The sequence below is a fragment of the Micropterus dolomieu genome, linkage group LG05, assembly GCF_021292245.1.
Source record: "Micropterus dolomieu isolate WLL.071019.BEF.003 ecotype Adirondacks linkage group LG05, ASM2129224v1, whole genome shotgun sequence".
NCBI classification, from domain to species: domain Eukaryota; kingdom Metazoa; phylum Chordata; class Actinopteri; order Centrarchiformes; family Centrarchidae; genus Micropterus; species Micropterus dolomieu.
Window position 1 is genome coordinate 1,772,612 of NC_060154.1, and position 7,551 is coordinate 1,780,162.

Sequence of the window (7,551 nt, forward strand, 5' to 3'; positions counted from 1 at the left end):
CCATAATCATAGTTAAATCTTAAAAATGACAGTATGAACAAAAATTAACAACAAAACTCCCACATAAACCTTAGTAGGATGTTATCTATCATAGTTAAGACAAAGGGATTGATTGAAAACGCAGGAAGATAAAAAAACAAAAGCAGTAGTTTATGTTTGCATTGAAGAAGTTCATCCTTGGCTGACAACGTTTGGATCATGTAGAGATTATGAGGTTCCTTTTTGCACTATAAATTACTCTCAATTCCTCATACAGTATCTTGAATCCTGCACATCATAGTAAGAAGCAGAAGAATAGGAGGAAGAAGAAGAAATAAAATGTGTAGCCCTTTATAAAACACTTACAAACCCTAGGGGCCCTAAGTGCCTCAGAGAGCAAAAATGAAGACAATAATATGGACATTTAAGGGACAATAATAAGTATCCATCAGTTAAATGGGCTGTATGTAGTCTTATAATAAAAATAATCACTTTTTGCCCATTTGTGAATGGGTAACAACCTCACAGAAATATGAATTATTCCCCGGCTTTCTCAGTTACCCCTGACAGCCTGTATGCCGCTTCCTATGTGTAAAGAAATCTATTAGCTTAGCTTGCCGGCTAACGTTGACCAGATGCTAATGTTATCTGGTGCAAAATACTACAGTTGGCTTTCCACATTACTTCAGCAGCTAATGCAACCCATATTACTATCCTGTGTACCACTGGTATTATGTCAAAGTGTTGATTTTAGCCTGCACGAAATGATGTAACTGTACAAAGCAAATGTTGAACGATTTGTTCTACTAGCCTATAGTGATGCAAGGCAGGAGCAGCCAGCTAGATTTTCATGGACGCTTTGTAACATTCAATTTAGATTAATTGTGGTTTTACTGATGTTCAGGTATAGATAGCTTCTTCACCGGTGTCAGTGGCTGTAATTTACGTGACCCACATAATATTCAATAATGCAACATAACAGCAGGCACGCATAGACATCAAATATATTCCTGTTTGCACACAACTTCCCTGTCAAACAAATATATTAATTGAAGAAACAATCAAAATATCAGGTCGGGAGATGAGACTTTGTCGTTTCGATGCCCTCCCTCTCTCTGCCTGTTTTAATAAGGAGCACCAAGTGCTCGATCATTAGTTTGAGCACACGCACGAGCACACGCTTGGAAAGGTAGTGGTTGCAATCTGAAACCTCACTGCTAGAGCCCACTGAAAACTACACATGGCCCCCTTAAATGTCTTAATGGGGTAACTTTGATCTGAGTCCTGTGAGCTATCGTTATCCAGCTGCTAAATAAACAGCCACATTTGTTTTTATACTCACCCTTGTGGATCCTCAATAAACTGCTTGACTTGTTTGCTACCTATGATCTTGACAACAAGTCTGGGGATTGTATTTGCTCTAGACATGTTTTTCTGAGCCACGATGCAGGTGATGTGATCGGGATTCCCTGGAGAAAGAGACAAAGAGCAGGAGAGTAATCAGTCACACAGCTGATTGAGGGCTGCATGGCTCAAACCTTTACTAAAGCAGTGGCCTTGTTTTCCCACATGAAGGCATTACAATAAAGCGCAGCATTTCCTCAAGGCGTTCTGCCTGTATAATGATCCTTTACTTACATGTACAATCACTCCATTTCCATATTCCAGTTTTTACTCATTTCTCGCTTACTTTTCCACGACTAAGTCAATCTTGTTTCTTGCACTGCGCATCTGAAAAGCAGTTTCCTGAGGTGTCAGGCTTTCTGTTTGTTCTTTCTGCACCATGGTTACCTCTCTGTTTCCACCCCTAAGCTGCAATGACCGACACCCTACAGCGCTCGGCAGACGACTAGGAGTCACTTCAATGCACAAACACACTCTTGTGATTTATAAGTGTGTATTTTACATTTTGTGTCTGCTGGCATTATTAAACTTGTGGAAAGGTAGAGGAGAGAATTGACCAGCAGGTAATGCTGAAACCAAATGCCAGATGAAGAAATATGACATTCATTTTATGACCATTTACTGTTTAATTTCCTTTCCATCTATATTGTGTGCACATGTTTGCGTGTAATGTGTATCAGGCTGCAGTGATATATATATATATATATAGTGGTAGGAGTCCTGCATGTATTGCATGTAAAATGTGTTTATTTATGAAGTTTTACCAGGAAAATGTAGGCCTACCAAAGTATCAAAAGTAAAGTACTGATTGTAGAGAGTGGTCCCTTTCGGTGCTAAATAATCACTTTAATGCATCAATGCGTCCCTGGACTAAAATTGTTAAAAGCTTTTTACATAAATGTCTGAAAGTCAAACATTAAGCTAAACCAGGTTTTATTTACAGAAACTTTGAACAGTATAGCCTTCATTTTAAGGAAACCAGCAAGCCAGCAAGCTAACATGCACACAGTGACAATTTTAGCATGTTTTGCAGGTATAATGTTAACGTGTTCACCATCCTAGTTTAGTATTTTAACATGTTAACATTTGCTAATTAGCACTAAACACAAAGTCCAGCTGAGGCTGATGGGATAAACCAAATTATTGGACAAATTAAAACCTAACCTGCTGGATGCGCTATAGGAAATACCAGAGGATCACCAAAGTTGTATGAAATTAGTCTCTACAGACCAAAGATATCTGTAGCAACTTTTAATCCATCCAGTAGTTGTTGATTTATTTCAGTCAGTGGTAGACTAACAGACCAATCCATATTTCATGCTGCTTAGCATGGCTAAAAATGTAACATATTTCATGAGCTGTAAAATCTGAATCTTCACAGTCACTCATAACGTTAGCCATCGAATAAATGTCTGTGAGGGTCCCCTCAGTTCTTGGTATTTCTAACAAACTGGACTCACATTTTTATCCGTGTAATGAATGTAAGTCCAAATTTCATGTTTGATCCTCACCAACTCCTGAGAAAAGAAATAATTATAAAAAAACAAATATATATATACAGTACTTAATTACTTGTACAGTACTTAAGTAATGTACATACTGTTCCTTTCCTCCTCTGTCCAGCTGGCCAACAATTGACAAGAGAATTAACTGGTTGAAGTTTACTTTCATTTTGCAAAACCATTAATTGGAAAGATTTTTCTAATTAAATTTCCAGAAGCGATAAGGAAACCTCTTTGATAAGAGGCCTGAGAAGAGATAGAGGGCCTAATTACATTAATTACTCTATACCTGCAGGAGAAATCTGAGTCAGTAAGTTCTGCAGCCCTCTAATCTTTTCATAGAATAAAGCAGGAGGTGGACCACTGTACGGGTTTAGCCTGAGCCTGGCACGCTGCCAGGTACAGCTCACGTATGCTGGCCTCCCCCTCGTTTGATTTGAAGGAATTAAGCTATTAAACGCTCTTAATAACTGTGGAAATGGCTGCTCATTCTTCATGGCATTGTCAGTCCCTCCACATCACAGACCTCTTTAAATGTCCTGCTGCGGCTGAAGTGTGAAAGTCAAACACAAAGTCCAGATCTTAATGATTAAACGAGCAGCAACAAAGCAGCTGTAGGGTGTTTGCAGCTGTGAGGAGAGAGGCGTCGACACCAAACCGAGAGCCTGTTTATGGACAGAAGAATCCTCAAAGGCCCATCTGGTGGGTCTGTGAAATAATGTGCACTGTGTCTGTGCTCACATGCTGTTCAGTCATTTTAACAGCAGCCCGGGGAAGTAAGAGCACAAAGAATTACAATGAACTGTTTTTGTTTTTTTTTTACAGGCCAGTTCTTTATTTCATTAATATTTAAAATGCACTTTGCTGTAAATATAAAACAGTACAGTGGTATTTCAAAACACCTGACACACTGTTCAACATCGAAACTAAATTCATCTGCTACTTTGTTGTGTAAGTGGATTTAAAATTTGTATGGTATGCTATGAGGGACATTTCACATCTGGAACGCCCCCTTAAGTTGGATTTAGGACTCAGAAAGTCGGGAGAACCTCGCCAACCCTGACCTCAAAATCAAGATGGGTTCTCTGAGTATCAACAGAGTGAAAACTGCAGTACTATACTGTTTATCGCACTTCTGTCTTATTTGTGTGTCATGACATCAGTCGTACACACATACTGTCCTACCTGTATTTGCATGTGCAAAATACCACGTAATGTGTTGTTATTAAACGGTAGTGCTAACAATGGCTAGAGCCGTCAAACTTGGTTTTCCAATTTAAATCTATTGTAGTACCGGAACGTGGTCAACTCGGGTGTGATGTCATTCCCCGCTCTGACTTCCAAGGTCAATGGAAGGCAGCATCTTTCCTCGCCTCTAGGCCGTGTTCAGACCGACTTAAGACCTGCTTGTATAAATGGAGCCAGTTCATTCTTTTTAATCGAGGGAGGTCGTTGACACAGCATGGGGCTCGGGAAAACAGCACATGGTCGTCTGGCCAAAAGCTGCACCGGCAAGGCTTCGCTTGGCTTTATGGAGTTTTATAAGTAGTTTCACCTCATTGTTTAGCTGCCGGCCTACAACTTTTACTTTAACTTTAGTTAAAGGAGACCTACTATGCATTTCCATGTTTTACGTCTTATCTGCAATGTTGCAATGTTGAATCTTCTTCGTTAAACATGCCCAAAGCTTCAAATAATGAGGTTAAAGTATTTAAAAGAAATCCCTGTGAGCCAAAACCTCAGATTACCTCCTGTTCTGAACACTCTGGGTCCTTCTCAAGTTTCTTAATTCCATCCACGTTTCCCTCGCTTGCGTCTTAGTCCCGCCCACCGGGGATGCGTGGAGAGACGCAAGGAAACCTATGGTTCTAGAGACACGAGATGTCCTTTCCTCCAAAGCGTCACGTGAAGCGAAGTCCATTTCTTATGACAGCGGCAGCTCTAACAGCTGTAGAGACACACGTGCACTGTGCTCACTGTGATCAGTGCAGAGAAGCATGATTCTCTCTGTAGCCTGTTTAACAATCACTTGCACTGGAATACATAGGTTACTGTAAGTCCTGCTCAGAGGCACAGGATCTTTTCTACTGGCACAATGCTTATATTATCAGAATTTAGATTTGCTGATTCTGAATGTGAATTCGTTATTGAATAACCCAGAATATGATCATGGTGTCTTGGGATTTTATTAGCCCAAATGTTTCAGGGAAATTGAAATTATGTAACTCATATCAAAGTCGACGCTCTACTGCATACAGTTTATTTATGCAAGTCACATCACTCATCACCGATCGATCACTGCGTTCCATCATATCAATCCAACGATTTTTTTAGCGCAGCAGCGCTTTCATGTACTTTCAACAGCTGATTTTAGTCATTTGCCGCCGGCTACTTCCATCAGATGCAGTTAGTGAGATTGGCTGGATGTGCACCTTTATTTTCCTTTGCTCGCTTCATTAGTGACTTTTGTGCAGTTTAGTAACTTGTCCGACTCCTTAGGCTACGTGTTTACTATGTTTTATTGTCGTCTATTTGGGCTGAACACAGGAATGACCAGCCTCACATGTGACGGCCCCAGGTTTGGGCCCTCTCTTGTTTTTTGTACCTTGCTGTGTTTTGTCCCTTTATTCCAGGTAATTGGTGGGTGGAGTTGATACCTGGTGTGAGATGCAACACACCTGAGCAGGGGGTGCTCAGGTGGCTATAAAGGAGCCTGCTTGATGATTTGACTCCCTCTTCTCCTGGCCTGCCGACTGATTCTGTTTTGTTTGGTTCTTTCTGTTCTACACCCACACATACACTGCATTCATACTGATCTGACACCTACAATTGTAAATTTTGCTTAATTTACAAATAAGAGACACACCCTCTGCTTTGAACTGCTTTTTCTACCAACGGCTCCATTGTACGACATACGGAGTCAGACGGATATAGTATTCTATATTTGGTCATTTGTCTGTTCCGCCCAGCAACAGCCTGGTAACATGTGCTTCAGGTCTTGGCCAATCAGAAGACAGTGGGCTTTGAGTGGGGGGCCTCAAAGAGACAGGAGCATCTACAGCTTGTTTCAAGCCAAGTCCACACATACACTGGTATTTTTAAGTTGGAGTTTGGTGGAGTTTCTTAAAATCTTCACCTTGGTAGAAGTTTTCAAGAATGTTCGGTTTCAGTGACCTGATACTGCGTTTCCGTGTGTATGAACGGTCAAACCGCGTAGAAAAAGTCACAGTTTTGAAAATACCTGTGTTCGTGTAGATGGGGCCTCAGACAGAGGCTGACATGAAGGACCAGTATAAGATAGAAAAAGATTTTTTTGAACTTTGAATCATGCAAAGCTGCCATAAAAGGAGTCACAGAACAGCAATATAGGACTGGAAGGTCTCCTTTAACTCTCACCGATCTAATACACTCTAAAAACTAATTCAGGGGACCTTTAGTCATTACTTAAATATATATATTGTTGTGCTTAGATACTGTTAGACTTTTTACTTGTAATGAGCTTGGATTATGCCTATTGATTCAATATACTATCATGACTTGTCAGACTAGTGACCACAGGGCCTCAGCTGAAACTCAATGAAGCGTAATGTGTTGAATGGTAAGTAATTTTATGCTTAATTACACATATTTGCATTCGCTCAGGATTCTGTTGGTGATAGCCTACTGTAACCGAATACCGAAATCTGGAAGTCCTTACTCTGAAATTTGAGCAGTGTTGATATTACAGTCTGTGTGCCGAGGTAAAGTTAGATAGTAGCTGTAGCCTGTCACTGATTGAGTAGGCTTAAATGTGGGAGTAATAGGTGGCCAGGCAGCCAGGGAAAACGTCTTGGCAGGCTAACTTAATATGGGATTACCCATTAGCCACCGCTCCGGTTATCATGTAGGCTAGCTATGTTTATAAACTACAAGTCGCTACGTTAGCCAGTTAGCTGGCTATGATTCAGATGAGAAGAGATACTAAAGATAACTCGCTAACACACAACATAACTCTTGCGAGGATCAACTTAATTATTAAGTTCATGTTACTTAGAAATGTGTTTTTATTGTGGCCTAAAAGGTAATTCTCCATACTCAGAACATTGCTTTGAATTAATGTAATTCTGCCAGCAGTCTTAACTTAAAAATTCTAGTGGGAAACGTTAACATATTTTTTTTGTTGTTGACCCACAATGTTGACATTGTGATTCCATACGTGTCTGGAGTATCAGAGAAACTCAGGAGGATTTTCAACAAACATAACATCCCTGTGTTTTTTAAACCCAAGAACACACTAAGACAGATGCTGGTACACCCCAAAGACCGCACACCCAAACACAAGAAAAGCAATCTAGTGTATGCGGTCCAATGCAGTGAGGAATGCACAGACCTGTATATTGGGGAGACTAAACAACCACTACACAAACACATGGCTCAACACAGAAGGGCCAACTCCTCAGGTCAAGACTCTGCAGTCTACTTACATTTGAAGGACAGAGGACACTCGTTTGAGGACCACCAGGTGCACATTTTAGACAGAGAAGATGGATGGTTTGAAAGAGGTGTCAAGGAAGCATCTACACCAGGGACGAGAAGCCGTCATTGAACAGGGGAGGGGGTCTACGCCACCACTTATCCCCCACTTACAATGCTGTCCTTTCATCACTTCCCAGGAAACTCAACAAAC